Genomic DNA, 12,736 nt, shown 5'->3' with positions numbered 1-12,736 from the left:
ATTTATGCAAGGTGTTCAAAGGGTGATGGGGCTCCTAATAAGCATTATTTATATAATGTACTTGCTTAAAAGCACACAATTGGTTGTCTTCAATTTCCTTTTCTGTGTCAACATTTAAAAAACAAACGGTGCTGGAAATTTGGATGAGTAGTCTGGACATCTATTTTCAATGTAATTCCTGTTTGTTGGCCTGTCTGCATATCTTTAATGACTGACTGAAATTTGAGAACTGTTTTCTTTCCCCCCACACCCCTTCACGTTGGCATCACAAGCAGCCTTCAGATTTTAGGCCTCTGCAACTGCATGGAGCTCAGTGGAGAAGAAGGGGTTAATTTTTGATTAAAAAGGGAAGTGAAGGAGGGTATAGTTCTCAACCAGCAAACATGCAATGTTTTTCTGATTATTATGCTGTTAAATATTTACAATTTGTCACAGTTATCATCCAACCACAGATCATTAGTCCCTTAAATGATTCAAATCGATTCAAATGTAACTTGTTGCCTGCAAATAAAAAAATGCCATCAATGTAAAACAAACAACCCTTCCCCCACCCAACCCCCTTCCAACCTCCTAATAAAACTGATTTTCAAAATGAGTAATTGTGTAAAATGCATCTAGTGAACTTTATGGCTGGGAAGAAAATTAATTCCACTTCCTTTCAGGATTCCTTCTCTTTTGTGACTTTCCCTCACAGAGATCATTATCACGGTCTTAGGCCTTGCTCCTGCAAATATGCATATATGGTATCTCTTTTTACAAGATATTGAGACTACTGATCTACTGATACTATATACATGTATGTTTTCAGGAGTGGTGTTCTGCTCTGACTTCCGTACATCTTAGGTGGCAGAGGCAAAAACTGCACTTCATGGTTTGCACAAGTGGAGTGGTGCAGTTGAGGAGCTAAAGGGGACAAATGTATGCAGGGATGTTGGACTCTGGCACTCTGCAAGGGGGCATATGGAGTATATAATACATACATTTATTGATTGCTACCCATGTGAATATATATCAGTGTTGATTATATAATTTAATGGGGCCTTGGCACAAAAAATCTTTAACTTTGAGGTAAGGTTGCTACACTGCACAGCTTTCCAACGCATACTCTAAAAACCAAGGAAATAAGCAAAGTTATTCAATGCCCAACCTATGCTTTACTCATCATTTTCCCTTCTTAGCTTCTGTTATCTCTATCCACCACAACCCGCCATCATTCTGAACAACTAACAGCAGCCTTAATTCCAGCCATACGTAACATATGCCAGGGGTTCTCAAACTGGGGGTCAGGACCCCTCAGGGGGTCCCGAGGTTATTACATGGGGGGGTCGCGAGCTGTCAGCCTCCACCCCAAACCTCGCTTTGCCTCCAGCATTTATAATGGTGTTAAATATATTAAAAAAGTGTTTTTAATTTATTAGGGGGGTGACGCTCAAAGGCTTGCTATGTGAAAGGGGTCACCAATACAAAAGTTTGAGAACCACTGACATACACCAACAGACACAAATATGCAGATTTCAACTCTAATTTTTACATTAAAAATTAATACCAAATATAGGACAATCATTAACATACATCACCCACTCATATAAGTTTTCCTAAACAATACAGAAAAACATATCTCACAGCCATCATTACCTAACTCACTTTCCCACCCCAGTAAAACAATCTCAGAGCTATGCATGAAGTAAGTTAGGGAAGTGATACCAACCCAATATTTTTCCAAGGTAGAGCTGATTTTTTGTAAGAGAAATTTTTTCTTTGGAAAATGACCTCTTTTCAGAAATGAAATGAAAAATTTAGCAAAAAAAAAAAAAAAAAAAGGGGGTGCTCTCTTTCAATTTTTTAAAAATTTTCACAACTTTTTATTTTGAAAAACTATTCTGAAAACCTAGTTCCTGATAAATGGAGAATTTCTTTAATGGTTTCAACTAAAAATGCCATGGGGGAAAAATGAAGAATACATTCTGAATTCTGAAAAACAGAAACAACATAATTTGTGTTTATGTGAATGTGTGTATTTTGGAGTTTTTAACCCACTGTATTCTAGGAACAGTTATGTCCTCAATCGCTGGAGGCTTTGTGTGAATTGTGAATTTTGGAAAAAATTTTTAGCATGAATATCTTAATTCAAGACTTTTGAAGGCTTCGGTAGCTCAGTTTCTCATCTAAAGTCCTATATCATCTCCCTTTACTCCATTGGGACCTACGGTTTGAGTGAAGGGGAAGCACACAGAGTTCTTTTACCCCTGTTGCTGTGTTCAGGGACAGTTCTGAAAATCCATTCTCTTAATCTTCTGGAGCATGGGGTTCACTTTTCCCTTTACGAGATGAGATGGGAAAATTTTGGCACAGAACTCTTCTTATGCCTGGGTCCCCTATCTCTCCCCCAATCTAGAGGTAATGTATTTCTCTCCACAACCTTCTCTGAATTTGACATACTCTTTCATTAATATGGTATATGTGTAGTTTTTATATATATATTTTGGGAGGCAGGTGAATTTGGAGGGTGGAGCGGCTGGGAGAAGGCTCTTTGCAAAGTCAGGAATACAGAGTGAAAGGTTATCTTCCCTGCTGTTTGATGCTTGGTTTTGCTACTTTTGGGCATATCACTATATAGTTACAGTGCATTTTGTTAATTGTTCACAATGTCTCCATAATATGATAAAAGAGACTTTGTAGAGGGGAATTTGTTTGAAATTAAGGGAAAAAAACACAGTTGGGCCTCATGGCAACCCCTAATTTATCTACCTCCCCATCCTTTGGCTTTGTGGAGGGATTTTGTTAAATATATGTAGATTTTTTTTAAATGTTCCACTATATTTACTTGGGTTTCTCCTGATTCTGAGGTCAGGAGCCTGGAAAGATTAGCAAAGGACACGTGACCTAAAGGAATATGTAAGGGGCCTTTAGAAACTATGAATAAACAAATTACTAGTTTGGTGAGCTTCATTTCCTCCAGGTAGTATAGTTCACTGTCTTTGTTTTTTAATTCAGTCTAATGGTAGGGAATGGTTGAAAATGAAGGAAGTTCTCTGGCATTACAGGCGTATTTTTTTATTTTTATTTTTTTGGAGGTGCTGGGGTGACTGGTGTGAAATGCCAGCAGCAAAGATAATTTGATCTTTTTTCTTATTAAGATCTGGTACTATCGATTTAATTTTTTTTTCTGGAGGTGAAACTGATAAATTAATCAATGTAAAGGTTAAAAAAGACGAGCTATCTGCTTGGTCATCTCTGTGTGAACCTCTTTCAGGTGTTGCTAACTGCAGCCCCAGTTAACTGCACAGATGCAGGCTCTGTTAGTGCAGGTCATTGCAGGATCAACTCAGCAACTCTCTTGTTTGCTTTGTCAAGTTTTCTCCTGTCTCACTCCTTTTTACTTTCTTTCAGACTGTTTTAGCAATCTTTTGCCTAAGCTACAGTTTCCCAAGTTGAAACTCATGTATGTGTCATATTTCCTCATGTATGTGTCATATTTCAAAGTGCCATTTTAATTCAGCCATAGTCCCCCTTTACCTCTTGAGTATCTTGGAGCCACTCTAAAAAGGTATTGGCTGTCAAATATTTCCAGTCACCCTTGTTTTATTTTAACTGTCACCTCTTTGTTCTGTACGGAAGTGTCATTGGCAGTGTGACACTGCTGCATGTTGTAGTTTCACTTTTGCTTTAGTTTGAATTTTCAGAATGTGCTGAAGAGGAAATACATTGTCTTCTGGGAATATCCTCTACAGGATGCACATACGTTACTTCTGTTACATGGGAATTACATGTATACATTTTGAGCTTTACCTACTCCCCTCCTTGCTTTGATTTAGCTATTCAGGTAAGAACGAGGAACATTTTCCCCCCCTCTCTGTGAAATTTTGTTCTAGTATCTTGTCATCATCTTGTTTTAAAACAAAGCGACCTAGGTGGCAGCCTGCTGGCCCTGGAGACTGAAGTCCTTTCCTTTATCCATATAACGGGAGCAAGAACAGGCAGCTATAGTGCAATCTTCTTTACACTTTTCTGCCAGTGTTGCCTTAGCTGTGTTCTGTAGTGACCACATGTAGATTGAGGGGCATTTCATTCTGTTGAGACTTCCCAAGAAGGTGACAATTGCAATGATTTTTTTTATGTGGATTCCTATTGTGAGGTCACAATAACACTTCATATATATGCTGTCAGATGCTATTTAAATCCCTACCTCTCTGGGCTGGATTTGAACTGATGGGCTAAAGGTGCAAGGTTCCCTATTCCATTACCAATCCCCTATACCATCTTGTCCCTCTCCTCACTATCTTCTTTTTCTTTTCCAACTGACAATTGCAGGGGAGTGGGAAATAATCTCCCTTGCACCTTGAATCTAAGCAGATACATATAGGTGGGTGGGTGGGTGGGGGGTCTATTATTTTTTGGCTTTGGTCATTAGTTCTGAATAGCCCTGAAATTCAGAATACTTTCTTCATTTAATCCTTTCTGCCCTCCCTGTGTGTGAAACTGTACTTCAAAGTCCATTCCATAGAGTGGAGAGAACTATCTGTGATGGTGATATTGCTGCAGGTCGGCTTCCTTAAACTGATTGATTGATGAAGTGTTGGAAGATGATGCTGTGAGTATGAGGCAAACCCTCCTCTAGAGGTGAAAAGCGTCACTCTTGCAGTGCTTCCAGCCTGCACAAATGCAGCCTAACAGATGCACATTGGAAAACATAATCCCAACTATACATATAAAATGATGGGGTCTAAATTAGCTGTTACCACTCAAGAAACAGATCTTGGAGTCACTGTGGATAGTTCTCGGTTAACATCCACTCAATGTGCAGCGGCAGTCAAAAAGGCAAACAGAATGTTGTGAATCATTAAGAAAGGGACAGATAATAAGGCAGATAATATCATTTTGCCTCTATATAAATCCATGGTACGCCCACATCTTGAATACTGCGTGCAGATGTGATTTCCCCATCTCAAAAAATATATTGGAATTGAAAAGGTTCAGAAAAGGGCAACAAAAATGGTTAGGGGTATGGAACGGCTTCTGTATGAGGAGAGATTAATAAGACTGGGACTTTTCAGCTTGGAAAAGAGACGACTAAGGGTGGATATGATTGAGGTCTATAAAATCATGTCTGGTGTGGAGAAAGTAAATAAGGAAATGTTATTTACTCCTTCTGATAACACAAGAACTAGGGGTCAGCAAATGAAATTAATAGGCAGCAGAAGCTGGGAATGAGCAACAGGGTATGGATCACTTGATGATCCATACCCTTTGGGGCACCATTCATTCATTCCCTTTGGGGCACCTGGCATTAGCCACTGCCGGAAGACATGATATTGGGCTAGATGGACCTTTGGTCTGACCCAGTATGGCTGTTCTTATGTTCTTAACTGCATCTTGACATTTCCATTGGAACAGATCCTGTCTTCATCTTTCATTAACAGCTGGGTGGCACTGGCTTGATGTAGGCTTTGTTGTAACTGTTTTCTTCTTGACTGGTTTCCATCCAAATACATTGCAGATCTTTCTTTCTTAAAGAAGAATCCATTCACATGCAATCTCTCTCCCATTCCTTGACTTTTTATTTAAATCAGAAGTGCATTCTGTCCTACTTGTACATATTAGCTCTCATGAGAATTGTTTTAAGAAAGATGAGTGCAAACTGAATTTCACTATGGGAAACTAAGGCCAGGTCTACACTACCGCGGTAGTTCGACAGCTGGCAATCGAACTTCCGGGTTCGATTTATCGCGTCTGGTCTGGACGCGATAAATCGATCCTGGAAGCGCTCGCCGTCGACTGCGGTACTCCAGCTCGGCGAGAGGAGTACCATGGAGTTGACGGGGAGCCTACCTGCTGCGTGTGGACCGCGTCTGAACCGCGGTAAGTTTGAACTAAGGTATGTCGACTTCAGCTACGTTATTCACGTAGCTGAAGTTGCGTACCTTAGTTCGAATTTGGGGGTTAGTGTAGACCAGGCCTTAGAGCATTCAGTGGACCAACATGAATGATAGACTTAGAGAAGCTCATTCGCTGCATCTATTCAACATAATCCCTTAACTTTTGCTTGATACTTTGGCTACTACTGTATCAGAGTTTATAATGTCTGGGGTTCTTTCAGAGTAAAGAGTAAACTTTATTTTTTATTTTTTTTCTTACATTAAATAGTGTAAACATTGTCCAGTGTTTTAGTCCTCCAGATCTTGACCTACATATTTATTATGTATTATTAATAATAATTCATTTATATGAATGTGTTTTGTCTTTCTCCACTTAACACACATTTTATTTGTCTCTTTTTGCTAGTGAGGAAATATTTTTGTAGGTTTTATTTTTATATTCTTTTTGTCTGTTAAGAATATGACTTTCAGGGCTGTCATGAAGAATGTTAACAGCTTTGGGAACTTCAGTTTTACACTGGAATGTCAGAATTGCGGGGGGGTGAAGGGGGATTGTTCCAACTGGACTTCTGTAGTCCTGACTCTCTTGGTGCAGGTAGTATGTGACTGGCTGAGAGGTGAATGTGCCAAACTGAGTGGAATTTTGAAGAATCTGGCTCTTAGACAGCAATGACTTACAATGTTTTTTTCCCTGTAGTAAGTTACCTTATAGTTGTAGGGCAGTGGTTCTCAAAATTTTGTACTGGTGACCCCTTTCACATAGCAAGCCTCTGAGTGTCACCCCCCCTTATAAATTAAAAACACTTTTAAATATATTTAACACTATTATAAATGCTGGAGGCAAAGCGGGATTTGGGGTGGAGGCTGACAGTTCACAACCCCCTATGTAATAACCTTGCGACCCCCTGTGGGGTCCCGATCCCCAGTTTGAGAACCCCCTAGGGTATTATGCATGTTACTTTGTCTTTTTCCTTGACTTCTTATGCAGTCCCATTTTTTATTTTTGTGGAATTTCTGCATGGCAGCATTTCTCAATTGTTATTTGTTATGGCATCGTACTAAATAGGAAGCTTTGACAGTCTCTGGTTTTTGTAGTAAGCTTGTAGGATTTCTCACTCAGTAGCATGCTACCTGAGGACTGTGTTGCCAATAGTCTTGCTTTTACATTAGTAGTCTCGCCTTTACATTAATAACAACAAAGAAAAAATACACGGGGAAAATTTCCTGGCATAACTATAGCAAGAAAATAACTTTCTTCTCTAGCTATTCCAGAATAACTCCCTCTTTGGACACTCTGCTCCTAAATAAAAACATCTTTAATCCAGAATTTCAGAATAGTATGCCCACATGAGGGAGTTATTCCAGAATAGCTATAGTGGAACAGCTATCCCACTATAGCTATGCCAGTTAATGTCCTTGAGTTGACAAGCCTGAAGAGGTTCTGTCGGAAATGGATATGTTGATGAGTGTGAGAGAAACAGACTGGATGAGTGGTAAAAGAATGTGAGTGAAAAAGTAGGAAGGAGTGGGTGTCTGAGTGTAGGTAACCTTGTTGATGAGATGGGAAAATTTTGGCACATAACTCTTCCTATCCCTGGGTCCCCTTCCCTGCATAGACACGCCCTAGGATAAGAATCCAGCTCCAATTTCTATTACTTATCCATGCTGAAGGTAATTTTCAATTGGTGAAATTCACCCTGGGCAGAGGACCTTATGTCCCACTTCAGCCTTTAAAGGGCAGATACTATTAGGGCCCTGATCCAAAGCCCACTAAAATTAATTGGAGCCTAAGGGTCCCAAGGCTTTCATCCAACTTGAGCCTAAGGGGTGAGTAAAGTGGTGCACAGAGCCTTCTTCCCAGAGTACATTTTATCCAATATGTTAAAACGTTAGATTGTGGAATACTTCTAACAGGGCTGCTAGCTATATCAATGTATATATCAGTCAGAACAACTGCTGTATGCCCAACTCACCGAAGGAAAAAGGAAACGGGGAGGCCAAAAGAAACGCTTTAAAGACACCCTCAAGATAAACATCAAAAGATGTGGCATCGACACTACACACTGGGAGACAGCAGCTCAGGACAGGGATAACTGGTGAAGACTTGTCAGAGAGGGAACGTCCACTTTTGAGGAAAATTGCCTTGCCCTGGTCACAGAAAAACGCCAGAAAAGAAAGGAAAGACAACTGTCACGCAGCAATCGCGGCCCAACCCTGTCTTCCACCTGCAATGTCTGCCAACGAGCCTGTGGCTCAAGGATCGGACTCCTCGGCCACCAAAGGACCCATAAAATAAAGATGATCTCTTCTGTGAAAGAGATCGACCTCGAGGGATTGTCAATGATATATCCGTCATCAATGCTGGTATTAGAGGGGCCCTGTCAAGTTAAAATTTGCATGTTCTTTAAACAAACAAACACAACCAGCACTTTGTATTTCTAACAACTGCTTAGATTGTTAAAAGTGGATGAATTTAAAGAATTCAAGTCTTCACTTATGCATTTCATTCTCTGATTCTCCAGTGCTAGAACAGTGTCACAGGCAATGTTTAGATCCAAACAAACAGTTTGCTTTGAATTAAAAAATGAAAATCGTGATAACGTTTCTAACAATATTGGGCTGTTCAAGGCCCTTATTCTGCAGTTTGTTGTGGCTGGATTTTTTTCATTTGTGTGGAGCCCCATTGATTTTAGTCCTGTCATATACAATGAATTGCAGGATCAGGACCTGAATCTTTACTTTTAATAAATGGAGAAACACAATCCTGTAATTTGAGTTTAAACACTCTGTTCCTCTCTTGAATCAGGCTGATGGGAATAGTAAGCTATGTGCAGATACATTATTTCATTCTCTGATGTCAGAAGAGTTTGATCTGCTTGGAATAATCACTATAGAAGTATGTCAAGGAGACAAACCTATCAGCCTGTTCCCCATAATACAGAAAGCACAGTTCTGAAAACTGGTGCTCGTTTCACATATTGGCATGGCAGGAAGGAAAACAAATTGTTTTGTCAGCTTTCATATGAGACATTGGTCTAGCAGGAGAATGCCTTGTGCCTCATGTAGATACTATAGGTATGTACAGTAGGAGCTCTTTCTTGTCTTTGCATTTTATAGCCATCACTTATAAAGCTCTCCTTTTGAGAAAAAGAACTTGTTCAGATGCTTTCCCCCTCGCCCCCCAGGGTAATCTGCTTTTATTTTCACAGTAGCTTTAGTAAAAAAAATTTCCTACTACATAACCTGCTTTTTCATTCACTGCAGTTCTCCTCCTCTTCACTCATGATAAATATCAGCCTTCTGTGTCAAATGCAGTTAAGCCTTTTCCAGTATGTAGTGCATTCGGAGTTTTCTCTGTTATATAATGTACACTTTCACCACTTCTCCTCCAATGAGATTGTCCTTATAAGTCTGAGTTAGTGACATAGATGTTTGGGGATAGGGTGGGGAATTATAATGATTATAAGAATTTATGTGATGTGATTATTATAATCGTATATGGATTTATATATGTATGTATTCAGATTATACTACATGGCCATAACTTCATATTTATTTAAACGTTTAGCTTTTATTACTGTTAACAAACATGCTTTTTTTGTCTTTCTGAATTCAATATAATCTTTGTATATGAGGATATCAGGTTGTATATTATATAATTAACAGATACCATGCAATGTCTTTGTTTAATGGAGCAACAGAGGGTCCTGTGGCACCTTTAAGACTAACTGTTAGTCTTAAAGGTGCCACAGGACCCTCTGTTGCTTTTTACAGATTCAGACTAACACGGCTACCCCTCTGATACTTTGTTTAATGGAATTTCTCTAAGTGTGGTTACAGCTAGAAAAGTGACCCTAAAAACTGTATCACTTTTCTCAGGGTATCTGCTCTGTGTATGTCCAAGTAATAACAGTTTTCTTTAATAACAAACCTCTAATGTGCACACTAGCAAGGCTTTCAGCTGTGCTCTTAGCATCAGGCCTCCATCACCCTTCTACCTTTCATTCCATGGAAAAACGCTCCACAGATAGACCCCTTCTGGGTTCTAAATGTATTGTGGTTCTTCTGTCCAGGGACCTGGGGTGCAGAGGCCATGTAGGGGGATTAGAACATATGTGCACGCTGTGGATCTATGTAGCAGCACCCAGGAAGTGGGACTCATACATCCCTGGCAGTGTGGCTCCATTGTCTTGGATTGGGTGAGAAGAGAGATGGCACATGCCAGTGCAGGCTAAAGTCTGCAGTAATGGCCATGTTGGTACCTATAAAGGTGGGGAGGAGTCTGTCCTCCACACCTATGGAGATGCTGCGTACAAAACGCCAAGTGAATGGCTCTTGAGAATTTGGTCCTTGTTGAATTATTTTCACTGGCTGGGTATAGGAGACAGAATTTATTTGTGTGTGACCACTCTCCTCTACTCCCGCATGAATGTGCATTGTTGGTACTTAAAAAATCATCTCCTCACTTGCCAACTGACCAACTCTGATATAGAAGTTGGAAACAAAATAGACATGGAACTTGATGCCTTTTGTTTTTAGTTATTTTTGTGACTAACCAAACTGTTAGTTAATCTGGCTGATATTTCAGAAAAATGAAAATAATCTAGTGTTGCCACATTTAATGGAGAAAAGAGTGTAGTAGTTAAAGTAAGAGATAAGCCAAGTTGATGAGTTTAGGGTAATTAAAATACTAATCCTTCAAGCTCTGTGCTGCTTGGTCATTTGTAACCACTGGAAAGATATTCATGGGTTCTTTAACAAAAGAGATGTTGGATTTAGTTTTCCCCTTGCTTTGTGTGTTGCTGTTACACATTCCCTTGTACACTCTCTGTCACTTTCCAGGTGCTTATGATATGCCTGAAATATAATTCAGGAAATCTTGGTATGGTAATCTTAACAAAAACAGTCTTTGTGCTGAGACACATCCCAGACTATTGTCCTGATAGAAGTGTTTGGACTGCATATTCATGATTAAAAAGCAGTACCTTAATTGATTGATTGACCACATGGTAGAAGAGATAATGGGATTCACAGGCTGCCTGATTCCCATCACAGAACAAATCTCTGATTTGTTTGTATGTAATAGTTAAACAAGCTTAGGGCTCAGGCTGCCAGTCACCAAATATATTCTTTTCCTCCCCTCCTCCATACCCCTTTTGCCCTAATTATTTTTTCAAAACGAAGCCATTTATTTCTTCAGTCACTACTCTTTCTGATAAAAAATCTTAGTAAAATAAATGTAAAATATCTATCCTCTGAAGCAGTTTTGTATTTGGTTTGTAGAGGGATACATTGGTGGAAGAATTTTTCACTGAATGATAGCCTTAGCTTTGCTGAGAAATAATTACCATCTGAAGCCAAGATTCCATGTTTATGGTCTGCTGGCCTTGTTTGGCTTTTAGAATTCCATGTCTCCGTTTCATCCCTGTCGTAGCTGATGTTCTCCTTTTCTTGAAATCTGCTGACCTGATGCAGCAGCAGAGACTTGAATCAGAAGACCCGAGAGAAGATGTGGAAATTTAAAATCCTGGGTCTCTGAACGTTACCGCTTTTCTGACTGCTTTTTGTGAAGCACATCTCCAGTATAAAATAGCACCCATTGTGGTGATGCAAAGTAGCAATTTATCACTAGAAACAGTGTTGAGAAAAATAGCCACTGTTACTGAGAAACTTCTAAGGTAAACGAAGATGGTCCATATAACACATACCCTTCAAGTCTGTTGAATCATGTCCTATTTAGAGTGCAGCATACAAAGTACTTAAAAAAATTGATATAATATCTTAAGAACATAAGAACGGCCATACTGGGTCAGACCAATGGTCCAGCTAGTCCAGTCTTCCGACAGTGGCCAATGCCAGGTGCTTCAGAGTGAATGAACAGAACAGGCAATCATTGAGTGATCCATCCCCTGTCGTCCACTCCCAGCTTCGGGCAATCTTGGCTGTAACCAAACACAGAAACATTAGATATGGATCTTCATGTACGAAACTGATAAACCAATCATCATGTCACATTCTTAATTTTTTTTTTGTTAGAGGTGTTCTTCCTTTTCCCAGCCCAAGCTGTGATATCACTATCTCCTGCATTCTGCCTTGTCTTTCCAATCCCACAAACTGTGTGTCTTCAAGGGGTCTGGAAGGGGTTCTGTGGCAAGTGGCCTGGGTCTGAAATGCATGTTTATGAGCGTTTTACTCTCATTTTCCTCCCACTACCCTTTTATTACCTTTTCTAACTATTTTACATATGCCTCTTGTCACTACAGCTGTCCTTCTGCACAAAGGAGTGAACTGAGCTCCCTTTAGTGTTTCATTAATGTCAGTCCTGATCATCTGGCAGATGTTGTTGAATGACACAAGGCTGACCTCCTCCCTCCGGTGATCTGTAATGCCCTGTGCATCTGCCATGTTGGTGGGTGAATGACAGAGCCTGAAACTGGAAAGAATGTTTCCCACTGGGTGCTTCCTTTAGGAAACTAAGCTGTTCATATGAAAGAATGTTCGTGTTCTAAGGTTTTAAGGCCAGAAGGGACCATTACAATAATTAATCTGATTTTCTACAAAACACAGGCTGTAGAACTTCACACACTAATTCCTCCATCAAGTCCAATAACTTGTAATTGAACATGTAGAAAGGCACCCACTCTCAATTTAAAGACCCCAAGTGGTGGAGAATCTACTACTTCCCTTGGTAAACTAATTCAGATGGTTAATTATTCTCATTGTTAAACGATTCAGAAAGTCTCTTCTTTTAGTTGGGATAGGCAATATGGCCTCCTGGATAGAGCACTAGACTAGTACTCTTGGCACCTTGTTTCTGTTCCTGGTCCTGCAATCAGTTTGTTGGGTGACCTTGGGCAATT

At 39.8% G+C, this 12,736-nt stretch overlaps 1 protein-coding gene across 1 annotated transcript in view; it reads left to right on the top strand.

Moving 5' to 3' along the window:
• JAKMIP1 (janus kinase and microtubule interacting protein 1) overlaps positions 1-12,736 on the top strand; it is a 260,911-nt gene that overhangs the window by 1,069 nt on the left and 247,106 nt on the right. The gene's annotated exons all lie outside the window — the stretch shown is intronic.

This window comes from Emys orbicularis, chromosome 5 (assembly GCF_028017835.1).
Source record: "Emys orbicularis isolate rEmyOrb1 chromosome 5, rEmyOrb1.hap1, whole genome shotgun sequence".
Lineage (NCBI taxonomy): Eukaryota > Metazoa > Chordata > Testudines > Emydidae > Emys > Emys orbicularis.
The sequence above is the reverse complement of the archived record's forward strand: the minus strand, read 5'-3'. Positions and strand labels throughout refer to the sequence as shown.